The sequence below is a fragment of the Elgaria multicarinata genome, chromosome 5 (assembly GCF_023053635.1).
Source record: "Elgaria multicarinata webbii isolate HBS135686 ecotype San Diego chromosome 5, rElgMul1.1.pri, whole genome shotgun sequence".
Lineage (NCBI taxonomy): Eukaryota > Metazoa > Chordata > Lepidosauria > Squamata > Anguidae > Elgaria > Elgaria multicarinata.
The window spans coordinates 59,748,100-59,768,672 of NC_086175.1; positions in this window are offsets into that span (position 1 = coordinate 59,748,100).

Below are 20,573 nucleotides of genomic sequence, written 5' to 3' on the forward strand. Positions count from 1 at the left end.
GTCGTACACACAGGTCTGACCATTATAGTTGTATACATTACTGCTGTCCTTTATTTCTGTCCTGCCATGAATGATTAAAGAGAGAACAATATCCAGAGTAAAAATAAGACAAGAGTAAAACTGTGAATATAAATAAGTAAAATCTATTCATCTCTTCATGAACACAAATCTCTCAGAGAGGACTACAAATTAAGAGGATGTCCTTGAATGTCAAGATTTGTGTGCTCATTTCAGAGTTAAATAAAAGAACAGGAGCACATGTAATTAGTCTGGTACTGGGGGCAACATTTCACTTACAGCATACACTGCTGTAGTCCTGTTAAAGTCGTTGAATATATCACACCTGCTTCAATGGTCAGCAAGTCACACATTTGCTAACTATTTAGAAATTTAATTCAGTTCAATTCATTTAGCATTTTTCCTTTTGAATTTGAGGGAAATGTCTGAAGGGATAACAAAAACAACAGACAGGACAGTGCCTCTTCACTCTAAACTAGTATCATCCACAACTTCTTTACTCTGCCACCCATAACACACACCAGAATATTCCCAAAGCCCCAAACTCTGGATCTGGAGAAAGCCAAAGCTTGGCCAAAATCTGAGTAATAAGGCCACCACTACTGAGCCACTGTTGTGGTCTGAAAGTCGGAGAAGACTGCTGTGAATCATGTTCCTGATGGCTCAAAGCATAGTAAAGGCCTCTTCGCAAGATGTCCTCCACACGTAGGGCTAAATGTGGATGGAGATCAGGACCACACCTTCTGGCCCACCCTCAACATCACATAGCACACCTGCCTCTCCCTCCCTTAATAGTCACACGTTGTTTGAAAAGCATGCAGATGTACATACATTGTGCAAACAAAAACGTTGCACAAAATGGGCTCCCATTTGTCACACTCAATAGCCCTATGTAGGCCTTATTCAAACTAGCATTATCATGTGAGTAGAAACAGCAAGTAGCCCTGACTCCCAACATTGTTTTATCATGTAGCTCAGGTGTCCATGCATACAGCCTGAATTCCTGCAATGGGGCCCTTGCAGGTGCAGCTACACAAATGTAGGCTTCCATGCAATTCAAAACTCTGTGCACTGGGGTTTCTGTGGACGTCTACATGCATACAGCTAGTCTCCCTGCTGCAAGTGTTTAAGCTGTATGCATGGGCAGAGCTACATGGTGATGTGATGCTAGGAAGCGCAATTGGTGCGCCCCTGTTCCTGTTTGCATAATGAGTAAATAATGCCTAAATAGTGCTTCTGTGTGAACATTTATTTATTTATTTATGTATTTATTTATTACATTTCTATATTGCCCAACTGCCAAAGCTCTCTGGGGGGGTTCACAAAAATTAAAACCACAAAATACAGCATAAAATATAATATAAAACATAATAGCTTAAAACTACAGCATAGAAGTACAATCAGAATAAAACCTAGCTGCAATGCAGAGATTTAAATCAGTTAAAGCTGCAAGAGCTATACTAGAGTGACCAGATACAAAAGAGGGCAGGGCTCCTGCAGCTTTAACTGTTTGTGATGAAGAGGAAATTTCACCAGGACCTGCATGCATACAAATGACACCTGCTGAAATTCCGTTTTCTAAACAACTGTTACAGATACAAGAGCTCTGTCCTTTCCATATGGTCACCCTAAGTGCAACTGTGTTCAATGGAGCTTCCTCTGGAAAGTGTCCATAAGATTGTAGCCTTAGCAAATCTGTTTAGATTTTCATCAAGTTGTCTTTGCACTAAAATACCTAAGCATATCTTGTGCAACACCTTGTTCTTCCACGGGGTCATGCAGATTGTCTTTTTGTCCACAATGGCATGGGGAAATGGTTGGGGGCGAAGTGGGGGTAGAGAAGCAGCCTTTCTGACTTTTATGGGCCATTCACAAAAACAATCTAGGCACAGTAAAAGCATCTTCCCAGGCTCCCTCCCAGGCCAGAGTTACTGCAGAACACAGTTGCTTCTAGTCATCAATTCACACCTTCCTCATTCTTCAACAGAAAGTTGCAATAAAGGGCATTTTTCTCTTTTCTGAGCTAGAAACGTCACAGCTATCACATTTATTGTGCTTTCACAGGGGGCAAATGAAAGCTTTCCATCACAGTGATTCAATTTCAGAACAAATGCTTTCTATTATTTGAAAGTATTTCTTAACCCTTCCCTGGGTTTTAGATATAAACTGAGATCAGTAAAGATAAGTTCACATGAACATAAGAAGAGCCCTGCTGGATCAGACCAACAGTCTAAGTCCAGCATTCCAGTCACACAGTAGTCAACCAGGTGCCTGTGAAAAGCCTACAAGCAGAACACGAGCACCCAGTCAGTCATTTAATGGCACAACCTAGTTTTTCCAGGAAACATCCAAAATGTCTGCATAAACACAAGGTCAAATAACTCCAAATTAAAGTTACGCAAGATGTCAGCAACGTAGGCTCATGCAGCTAACTTAGGATGACCATATGAAAAGGAGGACAGGGCTCCTGTATCTTTAACAGTTGCATAAAAAGTGAATTTCAGCAGATGTCATTTGTATATATGGGGAACCTGGTGAGATTGCTTCTTCATCACAACAGTTATAGTTGCAGGAGCTATACTAGAGTGACCATTTTAAAAGAGGGCAGGGCCCCTGCAGCTTTAACTGTTGTGATGAAGAGGAAATTCCACCAGGTTCCCCATATACAAATGATACCTGCTGACATTTCCTTTTCAATACAACCGTTAAAGATACAGGAGCCCTGTCCTCCTTTTCATATGGTCACCCTAAGCTAACTGGGATGCAGAGGCCCTTGTAATAAGTATGAAAGTACACAAATTGTATTAGGAAATAAGACACAACATAAAAGAGCATAAGCCTTCCCTATTCAAGGCCCCAGTGCCCACACATGGAAGGATCCCCATAGTGCTCAATAGAGCCCTGTTGCTTCCCCTCTCCAAGGCGATATACAAAAAATTCAAAACATAAAAGACATCTAACATTAAAACTTAGTAAAACATTAAAAACAGAAGAATCATAACAATGATTTAAAAAACCGAGTTAAAAAGATGACCCACATACACACACACACACACATACCTTTCTGAATGCAAAGAGGGTGAGGGCCAGTCGCAACTCCCCAGGGAGGGCATTCCAGGGTTTGGGAGCAATGCAAGAGGAAGTCCTTTCCTTCGTGTTTGACAAGCAAGCCTCTGCAAATAGGGACATCTTCAAAAGGGCCTGTTGTGCTGATATTAGTAACCGAGGAGCTTCGTACCAAGATAAGTGGCCCCTCAAACAGCCAGGCCCGAAGCCGCTTTCCCATTTAAAGGTAGATGGGAAAGCAGAAACCCAGCACTATTGGGCCCTATGGGGATCTCTTTGTATGCAGGCATGGTACCCTCTTGCAGGAAAGGATTATGCTCAAAGGATTGTATCTGATGACAGCCCTACTTAGATTAGATCCACTGAAATGCATGGGACTTAAGTTAGACTAGACTTGGATACAAGCCACTGTATATCTTTAACTGCCTCATAAATACATGTTCTTAGGACTCATTCTGTAGCTCAAACTGTTTAGGGTGACCATATTTGGGAAACCAAAAAAGAGGACATCTAGTGTGTGGGGGGGGGGGGAAGCAGCTTTCTGAGTCCTGCAGAAAGTACGTTATTCCCCTGCCACCTTAAAGAACCCGATTGGAGTGGAGGAGGGGAAAGGATTTCATTCTGCACCACCACCATCCACTCCAATTGGGGCCTTTTCTATAATGTCCATGAATGACCCACTTTAAGACCTCAATTGGAGCTCGGGGTGGGGGAATGACGTGCCTCAAGAAAGCATGTCATTCCCTCCTGCCATGCTAATGGCAGCCTTAAAGAGGAAGGTGTGTCATTCCAGGACATTATTGAAAATTATAGAAAATCCCCCCTGACACCATGGAAAGAACAAAAACCAGGACAAATCTGGGGAAATCCTGACAGTTGGTCACCCTAAAACTGTTGCAACTGGAATGAGGCATATCTGAAATTAATACAGTTGCCCCATCTTTAGATAGCCTCTGCTAAGGTTGCTAGGCCTTCACCAGAAAGTTTCTTGTCCCATTAATGCAGCCATATCACATTAATGACTTATCTGCCAAATTAGGGAGAAAGAAAGTATTGCATGAGAAGCTGTAATGCCGAAGTAATTGGACTGCTATAAAGAAGGGGACAGAGATATTAACCTTGTAGAACTTTGTAATTTCCTATTTGAATACATTGTTACAGCCAAAGACAAAAGACCCACGTTTGAAACAGGAAACGACACCATCATTTTTATTCTAGACCTTACTCATGTGGTCGAACTCCAGGTCAGCAGCGAGTGCACTGGTGGTTCAGCAAGACCCATGAACATCGGCCTGGAGAACGGAATCGCTCACTGGATTTTGCACTTCTCCAAATTTCAAGATGTAGTTCTCAGCTATAAAAAAGAAGAGAGAGAGAGAGAGCAAGCTGTATTTTTAGGGTGCAATCCTATGCATGTTTAGACGGAAAGAGTCCTATAACTCCCAGCATGCCCCAGCCAGCCGTTCTAGCTGGGGCATGCTGGGAGTCGTAGGACTTTTTTTCTGTCTAAACATGCATAGGATTGCACCCTTACAAATGCAGGTTTTAATGAGAAATTTATTTATTTATTTATTTATTTATTTATTTATTTATTTATTACCTTTCTATACTGTCCAATAGGCAAAGCTCCCTGGCTGATTCACAACAATTAAAACCAACATGATAAAACATAATGTAAAGGTTTAAAGCTGCAGAACCAAAATGAAAAATAAAAGCCAAAATAAAACCTTGCAGCAGTACAAAGATTTAAAATACATTAAAATGTGTATTTGAACAGAATGGTCTTGTGAATGAACACATGTGAAATTGACCCAGACCAGAAAATCTGCCCATCTCTAGCAGTGAATAGTGAGTACCTGTGACCAGGGGGCTGCCTATACCTGGTGAAAGCCCCACGGTGGGTGCATGTTGGTGGGGAGGGGGTCATTTATATGATGCAGAAGCCACCGCATAGGCATCCCAGGGCTTTCCCCTGAAGCTCCAAAGCAAAAAAGTTGGGATTTACCCAAACTTTTTTTGTCTGGAGCGTGGTGAGGATGGTGCCTCGCCATCTGTCACTGCTGCTCCTGGCTCGCGACAGAGGCATGGCTAGGCAGGGGGAGGGGGCAAGCCAAATGGCCACCAGAGCACCTCTGTGCTGCCTCTGTGGGGAGAAGAGTCTCCCTTTCCCTGGCTTCAATCCCCGGGAAAAAGCCAGGAAGGGACAGCAGTGACGGCAGCGGTGGCAGCAGCTTCTCACTCCCATGATATAAACCCTGTGCTCCCTCCTTTGTGTGGGGATGATGAGGCTCAACCCCAGAAGAGTAAAAGTGTGGGATTTGGGGGGGGGGGGTGATGCCAACTTGGCACTGTGAAGATTAAACACACACACACACACACACACACACACACACACGGTTTGCTGGCTAGCTTATAGCAAAGTATAGAACCAAGGACAGCTCCATCAAAAGCTCTGCCCTACGGCTGAAGGTTTGAAAAATGAAGCTTGGGCTTGGAGCCTTCTGTTGTGTTACCATCAAGTTGTCCTTAGTTGTGCTCTCCACTGGCCTTTGGTGATTAGTGTGTTGGTGTAAAAAGAGGTTCAGCCTCATCACTTGAATGCTCTAAATTGGCAGTTATGGGGTCACAACCCAGATCAAAAGCCAAAGGTAGTTATAATCAAACCACAGGGCTGAAATAAAATTATGTAAGGCCCTCACCAGAGAGAGAGATAAACAGTTGCATTCAAAATGAAGAGGTTTCTGTAATTCACCAGTATGTGGCTTGAGAGCCTGAAGGAATATAGCTTCTTATGGTGTGTGTTTTAAAGGACTATAAACTACATAGAAACTGGGTTCTACTATCCACTTAAATTATTGGTATGTTATTAAAAAGAAAGACTGTCCTTTTCCAGATGGGTGTGTCTGACCCACTTTCAAATATCCCCAGCTCTGAGTTACAGAGAGACTCCTAGTGGGAGCAAATACCCTGCATCTGGGCCCCACCTCTTATGACCCTTTAGTAAAATGATAATATGTTTAATATCATCCTTGTGAAGTCACCATTCATTTTAAACAAAATATCCTTGCTATTAAATAAAAAACAAAAAAACTCATACCCCATGTTTTCTGGGGAAATGTTCAGAGTCATAAATTGACTAGGGATTGGAATAAAGGGGGAGGTCTTCAACTATTAATACGTAGTAAATCGTTATTAGGTTTGTGACAGGGATTCCTACCCATACATAGGTAGGGATGGGGGAGAAACCCAGGAGGAAGGGGGGAAATCTAGCACCTGTGGATAACCAAACAGAATGAATCCTCAACTGCCCAGGCCCCTCAGGTTGTTACTGGTAGGGCCACCTGCGGTCAATCAAAGGGTAATAAAAGGGATGAGGGAGAGGAGAAAGGGAGAGGCAGGAGAGTTGGGTAGCGGAAATATATGCACTTGTCTTTATTTAGCAGATACAAAGGACTACAGATACTGCTGTAGAAAAGAAAAGATTGTTGTGCCCTTATTTGCAGATGAGCTTTTCAGACTGGTGAGAAGGTCCTTGGGAAAATCTGGCCCCAGTGAGGTCTTCTGGGTCACTGGAGAGATACCAATGTAAGGAAACAAAGAAGACAGCACAGGAGAACTAGTTCCAGGGCTAGGTTAAAAGCTAAACCTTGGAGCTGGATTGGCATGTTGTGTTGATGTAACTTTCACACTAAACTATATTTGGAACTAACACCTGGCTTGCCTTAGATTGAATGTGTGCTGCCTAGGTAGTAGGGGAAGAGATGGAAAGGGACCTATATAAGTTTTTTGTAATGGGTTTTTTCTGTTGTGGTTGGATGGTTGGACATATGGAAATTTGGGGTTGGTCTTTCCTGACTTGCATGTAAAACCCCAAATTTAGGGGATTGTCCTGCCTTAATTAGAAGTGGTGGGAGGGATTTGATGATTTGCCATTGAGGTTAGAGAAAGAGGGACCTCTTCCCAGGCTTTTCATTTCCCACCTCTCAGCCCTTCTCCCACCATCTTCATCAGGACCCTCACCTCCAGCCATTTGCACGTAACCCTTTCCTCTTCTCTCGATCTCTCCAGAAGTAATGTCATCCCAGAATGGAGTTATGAGCTCCATCACAGAGTAGCAATGGCGGCTGTTACCTAGGGCCTGAGTACCATTTCAGCTCTTCTGTTCCACCCCACCTCTTTGGGTGTGGTGGAGCAGAATAGCAGAAATTGGAAGACATTGCAATAGCATTAACATTCACATTAATGCCACCTTCATGTCAGCTTCCGTCAGCTACTGCCATTTTTAGTCTGCTTTAACAAAATATCATGTGCAGTTATTTTTTGCCTTGGTAACACTCCTCTGCTTCTAACTAGCTTAAATTGCCACATAATTTAAATCACACCTAGAAAAACAGCACAAGCTGGCACGAAAGCTAGGAAGTTGTGCCTGGTTGTCTTACCTCCCGAATCCTTATTTAAATTCAGTGATAAAATAAGAGCTCCCTTCTTTATGGGCCTCAGAAATGTAATATGGCTTATGCCTGCCGGCTCTTATTTTCTTCTCTGATAAGAGCTACACATCACTAAAATAAATATCTTCTACACATGCCAAAACATAGACAGCGCTGCTGTAATACGTTTCATATGCTAATCAGAACTTGTCTATTTTAAATGGATAAGTGCTGTTTGTGTGTGAATACAGATTTCATAAACATTTGCAGAGTTACTCACCAATAGGTAAAAGTCTTCTAATTAAAATGTGGAAATGTACAATTTAGTTACAAAACAGTGATGTGACTGACAAGTGGCAGTGCTGAGAGGATTTAAAATACACTGTAGAGTGAGCGCAACAAGTATTTCTGAACTCCTGGCCTTTCATAAAAGTATTTTGAAAGCACGCTAGATAATGTTAGACAGACTAGTCAATATACATACTTGCCCCCACCCCATTCTCTTTTTTGTCATGCTCTGTTTGCTTCTGGTACTGCTGCAGTAGCTTTCCAAATAAAGAAGCCGTTTCCATGACACTAAACCCTTAATTTGAAGCAGGCATATGAACAGGCGGGTAGGAGAACAATTGCACAATGTGCCACTGCATATTTAATTTTCTCTCTCTCCTTAAGTTGAGCTGTGGGCAGAAATGGAGGACCTTCACAAAACCAAATGTAAAAATTACTCCTTATAACTGGCAAACATCATCATCTTGACTTTTTGTCTCCTAATTACATTTCTGGCTATGTTTAATATATCTTGGCTATAGGAAACAAGATCATTTTAATTAATTGTGTATTTGCCTTTTATCTTTCAGTCAAATTAGTTCCTCTGGTTAATGCAATTTGTTCTTTATTAGACCTAAGCTTGCTTCATTCTCTTCTCCGCTCTTCGTAATCAGTTTGGTATGTGCCATTTTCCATTTACTGTGAGGAAAATATACACTAAGTCCTAAGACAGAATTGTTTGCTTCTTTCCCTCACTCATCTAAAAAATAAATGTAACGGAAAGTCCCTCTCCAGATGGCAGCTGCAGTTGTAAATATGGTTTCATCTGAAAGGTTTAGTGACTAGCAAGGAAATGACATTCACAACCTTCCTCATTCTTATGTGAATCACACTCAGTAAAACCCACCCTGCCAAAGCGATCCGGTTATTTTTTAAAATCCCAGTTCCTACTTAAATCAAGGTAATCACTATCTGATCTTTCTTTTTTTAACAAAATGTAGATTCCGTATTTTCTTTTAAACTTATGCAATAGATTAAAATTAAGAGGTGAGGAACAATGAAGCTGAGGATAGGGCTTGGATTGCCTGCACACACACTGACTGACTGACTGACTGCTTGCTCTCAAATAACTAAAGAGACAAATGAACACTGCTCTCAGAAGCATCACGCAGCAGCAGTCAAATATTATTCATGTCCTTAGTTTCATTAGCAAGCCCAAGACACCTCCACTACAAACGCCCACGCAGACTCAGAGTAAACTGCTAGAGAGAGAAAATTATTTCCAGACTGCATTACACTAAATTGTTTGAAACAGGTTAAGATGCTTGGACACAGGCGGTGCAAGCTTCAGAGCATTCCCACATAGGTCGATCTATTCCGAATGTTGCAGATTACAATTCACGCAGGGATTAAACTTCATTTCATTTTCTAAATGGGCATGGGCATTTAGAAAATGAAATCCCAAATGGCATTTCCCCATCTAGATGTTATTGTGTGGCACCTGCTTAATAGGCAACTAGTTTGTGAGAGTGTTTGAATTTTAGAAGCAATTGAAATATTTGAAACCTTGACGCACATATCTATAAAGGCAAGCTTATATAGGGGGCTGTCTGGTTCTCAGGGACACTTATTCAGCACTTCCCTTTTCTCCCCTTCAAGCTGCTTGGAACTAGTGTTTAGCCCAGAAAGATTATCTGCTTGTCAAGACAAAAGATAAGATACATGGAATCACAGGCTTCATCTAGGATGCACAGTACATATAGGTGGAGGGGGGGAGTGATACATGGTTGTACAAGTCCTTATGCCACATGGAATATTCTTTTCTGCATTTCAAGTCACAGATGAAATCCCAAACCGGGAATGTGAGAAGTTCCCATTCAGCTCTGCTTTAACCTATATTTATTAGTTAATTTATTAGTCACCCCCACACACACTTTTTTCCGAGATGGAACCCAAGGTGGTATAGATAGGGTTCCCAGGCCGTCTCCCACTCAGCCACTGACCAGACTCTAATCAGCTTAGCTTCTGCAAGATGGCTGCATCATATGCTTCTGCTGCCTTCTAAGGGCACACTTTCCTTTAGTCTTAAATTGTATTGTTCAACAATTTACCTAGCTATTAGGCACAGGATAACTGTTGCTGAAAACCACTTGACAGTCCAGAACATGCCTGCCACCTGCTCCAGGGCAGCTGGACATGTACAAGAACAACGCACATAGGATTAAGCCTTTTGCATGATGCAATAAATGTAGCCATATGTACCTAGTTTAATTCTGGACATGGAGGCTGTACATCAGGGGTGGGCAATGTCGGGTTCGGGGGGGGGACTGCAATGCCCCTGCCCCTGCCCCTGCCCCAACCCACTGGGGATGCAACACACCATTGCTTGCTGCAGTTGCCAAGGCCAGCGCTAGCTATAGGCAAATTAAGCAGTGGCTTGGGCGCCGCCTTCAGAGAGGCACAGCCGGCCAGGACCTGGCCGAGATCTCATGCGATTTCAAGGGGGGAAATACTAAAGAAGAAGAAGAAAAGCCTTAAAAACAGCAAAAGAGAAAAAATAAAAGGAAAAAATTCATTACCATAACCAGGAATAAGGAGGAAGGTAATTAACCACAATAATAACAACGCAGGAGGAATCGGAGCTGCCTTCCTGTCTGTCTCTGCGTAGCAAACGTAGCCTCCAGTTACCCCAAACCCTCTCGCTCGCTCTGTTGCTCTGCCTGGTTTGTCCTTCCCCCTCCCCACGCTCCGTATGTGTGTGTGTTTTGTCCCTTGAAAATCTCTCCTTAGTGACCCTCCCCACCAAGTTCTTTTTATTTAATCACACACACACCCCTCCCTCATGTGCATTCCTCTCCCCCACGCCCGCCTCTCCATGCCTTTTCTGGCTTTTTTTGCCCCCCCCATCCCTGCTTTGATTCCTATTTATCTATTTTTATTTCTCCCCAAGTCAAAATCTGAACTCTTTCCCTAAAGTCAGAGTTCAGCTTTCTCTGACCCTCTCACCAATTTACTTCCCCACCCCAAGCCCCCAAATCTTTCAAGTCTTGCCTGCAATGTTCTTTTACTCTCTCTCTTTTACTCTGATCACCTTCGTTTTTCCCTGCCTCCCCTCTAGCCTCATCTTGGTCGGTTTGCCTCATGTGGAGGGGGCAGCGGCGGCTGGAAGGCTGCGTTGGTCCGGGCGGGACGCATGTGGCTTTATTTTGCTGCCCAGGCCTCATGCGAAGGCGGAGGTGGCAGCAGGTGGCTTCATTTTGCTTCCTGGGCCTGCCCGAGCCGCACGTGATGGTGCCAAAGAAGGGGGGCAGCAGCAGCAGCAATGCAAAGGTGTGCAGGCAAGGCAGCAGCAGCAGTAGATCAAGTACCACAGCAGCCTTTCCGTCAACCTGGGGAAGTGAGTTGGTGATGGTGGTGGGCAGGAAAGGGGTCTATTATCTCCCATTCCCAGAGCTTTGGACTATTGAATGGCGATCTATAATTGGTTTGCGTTGCACAGTGGCCTGTTGACTTCTGTACAAAGCGTCATCAAGCCTTCAAGGGGTTATTCTTCAATGCTGTTAAAATTATTACTTATTCTTGCAATTTAAAATAAATTTAGCAGTTTCAAGTTTTGTGCTTTTAATTTTTTCTACAAAACATGTTCTTAAAAATTGAAGCTGGCAATTTGGGGGGGGGGTGCAAGTAGTTCACCTTGCCTAGGGCACAAAATAGTCTGGCACCGGCCCTGGCAGTTGCTGCCACTGCTAGAATTGCTGCTGAATTTACAATCGCAAAAAAAGTGGCAGTTCTGCAAGCAAACAAGGCAGTGGGGAGCACTTGGTTTGCAAAGAGAAACACGCTCCCAGGAGCAGGGGCAGGGGCCATGGCTATGTGGGTACATATGGCCCATGGGCTACATGCTGCCCACTGTATATGATCATCTGGCAACAGGTGGGATGCCAGCATGCACAGGATTTTCAAATGTCCATCATTCTGTGCATCAGCCTTATCATACAGTTGTATTTACTGCTACTTGTGGATTCTACTACATTCTTGGAGCAGCTTCAAATAACCATTTACCAACTATGTAAAGAAACACCATCTACACACTTGTGTAGGAGAATTTTAACTACTTCCTCAGATTTCTGATCACATGTGACATTTTTTCTCAGTATAAGCATTGGTACAAATGCCTGACTCCCCATGTGTTTTGTTACATTCACAACCATTTATTACCAGCTGATAATGATTATCTGTATTCATCCTTCCCCACATTCAGTTTTGAAAAGTGATTTTGTATATATCCCACCAGGATTCATGACATAAAATAGAATATGTGATAGCAAAAAGCATCTGGTGTAGTCTCCAGTGGCATACAGTTTATTGATCCCTGGGGTAATCTGTTATAGATGCTTTAAACACGGGTGGGTGGTACTCTCAGTCAGAAACCTACTCACAAGGGCGTTGGATCCCCTTTCACACAGGGTCTTTGAAGTCTTGATTAAAAGCCCTTTTCTGGAATTTACGACAACGTACATTTGCAGCCATCAGACCCCTATGGCCAATTTCTATTTCAAGGCATTAACAGTGTAGACCCATATGTATGATCCCCCACTTTCTCTGCAAGGGGTCCTTTCCAGTCCCACTCAGTATCTCCTCCTGTCAGATCACCAATGTTATTCAAGCATCTACACACATCAGTTTATTACTGAGCTTACCAAAGTATACCAGTTTAGAACACTTCGGTTCTTTTATTAGTTAACTAGAGATAAAAGCATCAATAGAGGTAATTTATAAAGAAACCAAACTATAAAAATAATTCTATTATTGGATGTTTGCTAAAGTGGTGCCAAGAAAAATTCTAGACTAAGTTCCGGCATATGCACATCTTAATATGGGTGGGTGATTACACACACACACACACACACGATGCTTCTGGAGATGGATTTTTGCTTTCTGTCTTGGTTAATCTGATCCAGGGAGCAGGACTTCCATACTGAGTTCAGCCCAAACATGGGAATATAATAGGGAAATTATTTATTTTGTTTATTTCATAATTTATATCCCACTTACTTTCAAAAAGAAACACAAAGCAGTTTACAACAGTAAAAAATGCATCCAATAAAACCAAATCCATAATAGCAAGAAAGAATCATAAGAAAATATCAATATTAAAAATAAATAAATCCCAAACCATCAAAAACAATACATAAACTACAAAGGGCCTATTCAGACAACACTCTAAGCCATGGTTAGATCGCTAACCCTTTTGCAGCAAATGATTAGTGAACATGTTTAAACTGTACTTATGTAGCCACCATGATTCACACAACATGCTAAGCCATAATGTTTAGCTGAAAACACTGTGGCTTAGCATCATCTGAACAGGGTCAGTAAAACAAAAAAACCCAAAGTGAAGACACAGAGAAAGGAAAAACAGCCTTAACATATTTATAACAAGGAGAGATTTTTTTTCAGCCAAACAACTTCCTAATCAATTAGGTTTAGACCAAATGCCTAAAACCATAGTGTTGGGGCTTGGCGAATCTCAAGCAGGAGGGCATTCCACAAGGTGAGTGCCATCACCAAAAAGGCTCCACTTCTTGTTGCTACCTACCAGGCTTTAGATGGCCAAAGAATCTCAAGCAGATTCTCAAGAGGATGAATGGCACATGCAGCGAGGAACACATGGGGTGATCTGTCAGGGAGGGGGCAATGTCTCAAAATCAGAGAAGGGCACCTTCTGTGAGCAAAGCCCTTCTGTCAATGAAAGCCAGAGCTTGGATCCAACCCAGGATAGGGCATGGAAGTGGTAGCATGTGGGGCCAGCACCCCCCTCCCCACCCTCTCAGCTCACCTGCCACTCAGTGTATGGGACTGGTCCTCACCATCAGGTTGCCAGTATTGAGTGGTAAGGAAGCTGATGTGGACACAGAGGGAAAAAAGGAGTTGGCCCAGCTCTTCCCCGCCTCTTATTTCAAACACCAATGGAGCCTCTGAGCCCCGTAGCACTCCAACTCAGCTATCTTGGAGCAAATGACATTCTCACTACCCAACCCACAGTTGCTTGACTTTTCAATGATATGCATTGACTTTTTTATATATTGACTGTGGTCTTTTGAACAGGGATGTGGATTACTTCTCTGGAAAGCAACTGTGAAAAAGAAAGCCAGACATAGTATTAAAGGAAGCTGGAATTGGACTGTGGTGGTTGCTAGATTAAGAATAATCACTGTCAATTATCCTCAGAATGAGATAATCAGTTTCCTGCACACAAGGGAGAAGCAAGTGGGAAAGAGATCAAAATGGGAAAATTTCCCTTCAATGTGAAAAATGTTTAGGCAGCAAAGTTTGCAATGACAAGAACACGGACAACATGGTCCTAATGCATTAAAAATGGCAAAGAAGAATTTCAGATGTTACTGATGAAGCCACACCTTGTATTTATATATATAATTAATGGCTGAAACACAGAATTGGATTCAGAATTAGTCATATTTAAGAGTAGACCCATTGAAATTAATAGGACAAGGTAGTCATGACTTACCTGTCCCATTGTTTTCAATGCTGGATTTAACTTCAACATTCACATCTTTCCCCATGGGATTCATTTGCTCACTCAGACTTCCTATATTTGTGCATAACGTTGTCACTGAACACCTAATAATATGACTTCTCTTCTACAAAATGTTCCATACTAATTATTATCCTTATCTTCATTATTAAATATATTATACTATGCTGAGTCTATGGGACATTAATGGCAAGGGGTTCAATAGGGTCCTTTTCCCTTCCTCCCGTTTGGCTCTTGGGTATATGCATGCACACACCAGCTTTTACTTACAATATGTTATATATCAATATTTTTTCCCAGACACTGGCCCTCAAGTTTCTTGTGCTTTAATATGCTGGCTGATCTCCCTCCTGAAAAACAGGGATTTTTTGCCACTAACCTTACTGCCTTTATACTCTCAAGTCTTGATTACTGCAGTTTGCTTTATGTGGGCCTGTACCTGAAAACTATTTGGAACATTCATATAGTGCAGAATGCTGCACCCTGAATCCTTCCTCGGGTAGGGAGGCGGAAACATAATCAGTATTGCGGTGGGACTTGTTCATGGCCACACTCTCCACACTATGCATAATTTTATATGCCTCTATTGTATCCCACCTTACTCACCTTTTTTCCTATGCTAAACATTCCCAGCTGCTGTAACTTTTCCTCAAAGGGCAATTGCTCCAGCCTCTTAATCATTTTAGTTCAGTAATTAACAAGTTGCCCAACATAACTGTAATTCCTCCCTGAATTCTCTTTGGCCAAAGCACAAAGCAATGAAGAAATCCCTTACTTACATCTTCTGATACTGTATACTCAAATAATAATATCAGTGACCTCCTGCGTATGGATGAATGTGAGGTGCCCATTCTTATGAGAATGCACAGCTTGGGAAAAAAGGTCAAGAACTTCTCTTTTTTTATGGTGATACATGTGAATGGTTTTAGCTATCGCTGTGCAGGCACTCCACAATGTGGAAAAAGATTGTGTAGCAACCTGATTATTGATAAGGCCAGCAACAATGCACCTTTTCAAGCCACTGCAATTACCGAAATTGCGGTTGGCTGCATCTATTCCACGATACATTTCTCTACAAAAGAATGTGCCCACACCAAATCTTTTCTTAGAATCAGATTGGGGGTGTGCTCTTACACAAACTGCTGTCTGTTAAGATGGTGGAAAGCAAAAAATCTTGTTTATAAATAAAAAAAATCTCTATGCCTTTCACAAGACACAAGTGCAAACTGATTTAAACCTTGACTTGGAAGACATATTATTAGTACACATAATTTCTTCATGAAGAGCTTCTGCACAAAGATGATTGAAAGGGCCAAATGTCACAGAAACCAAGGGAAAGGGAGCCATGATATGGCCAAAAATAATAATAATAATAATAATAATAATAATAATAATATAATAATAATAATAACAACAACAACAACAACAACAACTCCCAGAGATCCCTGCACTTGCAAATGCATCAACATTATTAAGCTCTTCAAATCCCCCTACAGATCCATGGGGACTGGAAGACATACTAATAGCCATTTGTGAGAGGACTGCATAATCAACAATATGCAGTTGGATCAGACACTGGTTGACCATCTAGAAAAGCTGTCTGGTTAAACTTTAGGGAGAGGATCCTTAAGAGCAGGGCTGAGCAACTTGTGGCCCTCCAGATGATTTGGCCTACAATTCCCATCAGCCCTGGCTAGCATAACCCATGGTGATGGATGATGGGAGTTGTGGCTCTCCAGATGTTTTCACCAACAAGTTGCCTACCCCTGCTTAAGAGTAAGAAGGATTCAGGAAAGTAATATGGCATATGGGAAGATTATGGGTTTACATCCAGCAGTAGCTTTTCAATAGTGAAATGCATTTTCACTTATGCAAGTTGGGGCACCCAGGTTTATCAGATCCCTGAAAAACTGATCCACTAGACCTCTGCAACAGTACAAAATATAGCATGGAGAGCTACAGTAGGTAGAGAGGATCAGCAAAAAAAAATTGGGTGCTCCACCTTCCATTAGCGCAAAGCCACCATTGGATAACTGAGTCTCACTCTGATCATGTAAACAAAATGAAACATGTGAAACTTGTGAAACACCCAGTGACAATCAGTGTTATGATAATTCTGCTACTCTAGTTGTTCTCAGGGGCAGGCAAGTGGCTGGGCTTTGACAGATCTCCTCAAGTTGCAGGCAGGCTGATGTGGGTGAAGGCGTTGTTTCAAGTCCTGTGCTTCCACTTTGCACGCTTCCTCAGCACACTTAGCATACATTGTAGCCTGGAGCAGCATCCTTGCATTGAATACATAAGTGGCCATTGTTTGTTCATTTATTTGATTTGTAGTGCCCTGCCTTTCTACCAAGAAAATGGTACTCAAGGCAGCTTATGATCATCGATAAATAAAAATTAAAACCATAATGAAACAAATACATTAAAACACCACAATAACAGAATAAAAAGAGCATCCAGCTGAAGAGCCCACTGATGTGCCAAAGGCCTGCTTAAAAAAACACATATTTGCCAGCCAGCAGAAAGACAGCAGGGAGGAAGCCAACCTTGGCCAGATCTACACCTTGTGTCAAGTCATTGCGAATGTGGAATAAAAGGCAGGAAATAACACTATGAAGGTGGTATATGGAATGTGGATTGTGCCCCAACAGTTATCAGCGCACTTCAATGCCGCTATAAAGCAGTGGTGCAGATCTAGCCTAAAACTCAAGATCTTCTCCCAGCACTTAAGAAAACAACAATATCTATTTTAAAATATGACTTCCAAGCTTGTACTAATACACAATACTCGTCAAGCAAAAATGCTTCTGAACAAAGAGAATTGCATGTACAATTTTTTTAAACAGACTTTTGACTACAGCACGACAAATAACAGCACTATAGCAACCTCCATAGAAGTTCCTATGCTAACAGAATTTCAATTCTGCTCTGTCTCTCAGGGATGATGCCATTCCAGTTGCATTTTTCTAGCAGCCTTTGTTTCAAAGAGAAAGTAATTGCTATTTTGATGCCGAAGGAAGAAGCAGGGTATTTAAATGTTACAAGCATCATGATTGTGGGGAAAAGATGGACAAAAGAGCAGAGGACAAAATTGTTCGTAGCTCCATCTATAAAATAGATGGTCACATAACACATTGCCTATTTCCAATCATAGAAGAGGTTATTGAATGAAGAGAAGGGTAAATGAATTCACTGGGATAAATGTTAGCAGATACATATTTGCTACAAAGATTTGTCTGGAATTATATTTAAGTACAAGTCTAATACTAGAAATGGTAATGTGATAAGCAGGACCGTGGTGTGGGTGTGTTTTTCCCCATCCCTCCTCGCCCCCTTGCTATTAAAGCAACCTCTGTTACTAGGATGCACCATAAAAAGAAAACAAATTACATTATGTATTTTCTGGCCTGTATAACCTTGAAAGTAGGCCACATTTTTCTCTCTCTAGATCACCAAGATAGACCACCAGCGTAACAATAAAAGCACGCAAGAGATTAGACTGATACAGGAGACTGGCAAGCACATTGCATGACCTTTTCTTTCTGAGCAGAACAGTTTTATGACCTCATCTGAATGAGACGCAAGGAGAGTCAAAATGTCAAGAGAGGAGTAACAGGACTACCAGAAACAATAAAAATAAAAACTTTCTGAAGCAGAAGTTTGATTATTCTAAAGAGAGAGAGACCTATATATACAGGTTGTCTTTGTCAAAGGCGCATTCAAATACAGGGCTGGCTCCAGGTTTGAGGAGGTCTCTGAGGCCTCTGTCCTCTGGTGGGCTCCCTCCTCTCTTTTTGGACTCTGGCAGGCTTACTTGGCAATGGAGGCAGTCAGCAACAGAGTTCCAAGCAGTACTGGGTGGCTGCAGGCCACTGTTCAAATTTCCCACAACCCCGAATGACAATACGTCAGAAACTTAAAATGGCAGACCCAGCTGCCAGGGGATTCCTGGAGAGCCAGACATTAAAATTTAATGAAAGAGGGCCCAGCTTAGGTGTCAGCAGTGGGTTCTGCCAGACTGCTAGGACCCTATAAAATGTTGTTGTTGTTATTCCTGTTTACAACCTCATAAATATAATCATCGTTGTACCATTTTTCAGCCCCCCAGAGCAATAACTACATATTAAAATACAATAAAAAAATTAAGAATTCAAATCTTCAATAAAAAAATAACAATGTAAAAACAACAAAATGAAAGAATCAAAAGATGTTTTAAAACAGTCTCAATGTAATACAGTGCAGTCCCTACACATACATATTCATGCAAACAATGGGCTTTCCGTTCCCTTCCACATCATTGCTCGGAAATAAATGAAAACTTGTTTTTAAATCATCTTTAATCTATTTAATTATTTTTAACTGGGTTCGTTATATATGTGTTGATGTACTCATCAGGTTTGGGCTTGGTACTAATAATAGCATCATGAGTACATGCTGCTGCTCTTCTGTTTTGCCAGATTGTTGCGGATGGAGAAAACAGAGATGAAAATAGTTCCATCACTATGGCATGACCAGTTAAAACTCTTGTTACCCTGCTACTGTTGTGTAAATCAAGCTAGCCGCCTATTCAATTGTATAATCAAACAGCGGTTCAGGTAAAACTGTTCAATCTAGATAAGGGTTAGTGAAATTGTTCTTCTCAAAGAATACCGGAGGCTTCTATTAATTTTCACCCTGTTTTATTTTTTGCATATCACTTTTATGCCATGCTCTTTTACTAAGTCCGGTCAATGAGCATTGTGTGAGGACGGGGGAAAAACTTAATTTACTTTTCAAGAAGAGCCATGTTGTGTACTGATAAGAGAAGATTTGTGCTGCAAATGAATGTCTGCTTTAAACATTCACATACTCTCAGAGAATGGGCAACTATAAACAACACAGACCTGTATTTGCAGGCATGACCAATCCTAGGCATGTTTACTCAAAAGAAAATCCCAGTGTATTCAGTAAGCTTACTCTTATGTGTGGGTGCATAGGATCGTAGCTGAGGCACAATTAAGCTCAACTGAAACCAATGAGGAGGCTTAACTTTGTAATGAATTGTGCCAACACGGTTTAAGGGATTAGGAAGGGGGGAATTAAAGAACTGGTTAAAAAAGAAGGTATTTTATATGTAATATGGGATAGAACATTAGTCATTGTAACCGACTGTGGGAAATAAAAATGACAAACAATATTAAAATAGTCATTGAGGTCATTTCTAACACGTTTGTAAAGATGGGAACATGCTATTTAATTCTTATTCTTTTCCCCCATAGCCTATCCTAAAACATACCTGTTTGAAACAAACAAAGACTGGATTAAAGGCTAAACAACTTTACTTTTGTTGAATTTTCAGTTCCTTCTCTCATTTAGTAAAGACTTGCCTTTTTCCTCGAGAGAAGGGGCCACGGCCCAGTCAGGCTCAGGCCCCATTGTATTTTCTGATCTTTGCACTTCGTGCGGTTTCTCACTTTCTTCATTGTCAGCAATGTTCAGTTTTTTCAAATAAAATGCCTTCTGTGACCTGGCTGTCATTTAAATAAAAAAGAATCACAATCTGTATATTATCACCCTGTAGTCTAGAAAGAACAAAATAGAAGAGCATGTTTTAAACAAAGATAGGGTCATATCTTAGGCCAGAATCTGCCTCTTGTAGAGCAAACAGGATTTTTTGTTTGTTTATTTTAGATACAGTTGAAGCCCTTTTCAGGTGTCCTTACCTAAATAGAGCAAACACATGACAAGACCAAAAGTGCCAGCCCTGTCCAGCATCACATTTGTTACAGTGTACTCGTGCACCTGTGGAAACTCTCTATGTGAGCCAGAATGCTGATTTTCCAGCATTCTGGCTCATCTGGAGAGCCTCCACAAATATATAAAGCTCTCCTCTTCGGTCAGTCACTCTCCACAAGTACAGGGTGACAAATGCAACAGCAGACAGGGGAAAGGCCGTAGTACTCCCTCCTGTCACAGGTTTGCTCTATTCAGGTAAAGAATGCCTGAATAGGGCTTATATGTCTACGAAAACTGGGAGTAACTCTTCCTATAAAACATGGGAGGGGAGTGTTAGGATTTTGGGATACTGGTGTACTTAGGTCCCAGTCAAACCAGATTTGAGGATTGCCAAAGTGAAATGGAGTCACAGATTTCGCAGATTAACAATTAATTACACAGATGATAAATAGTTGCAGAAAGAAATGGAAAGATAGCTCACATCTCCCTTCAACTGATTAAAGCAAGCCTTCATCCCAACT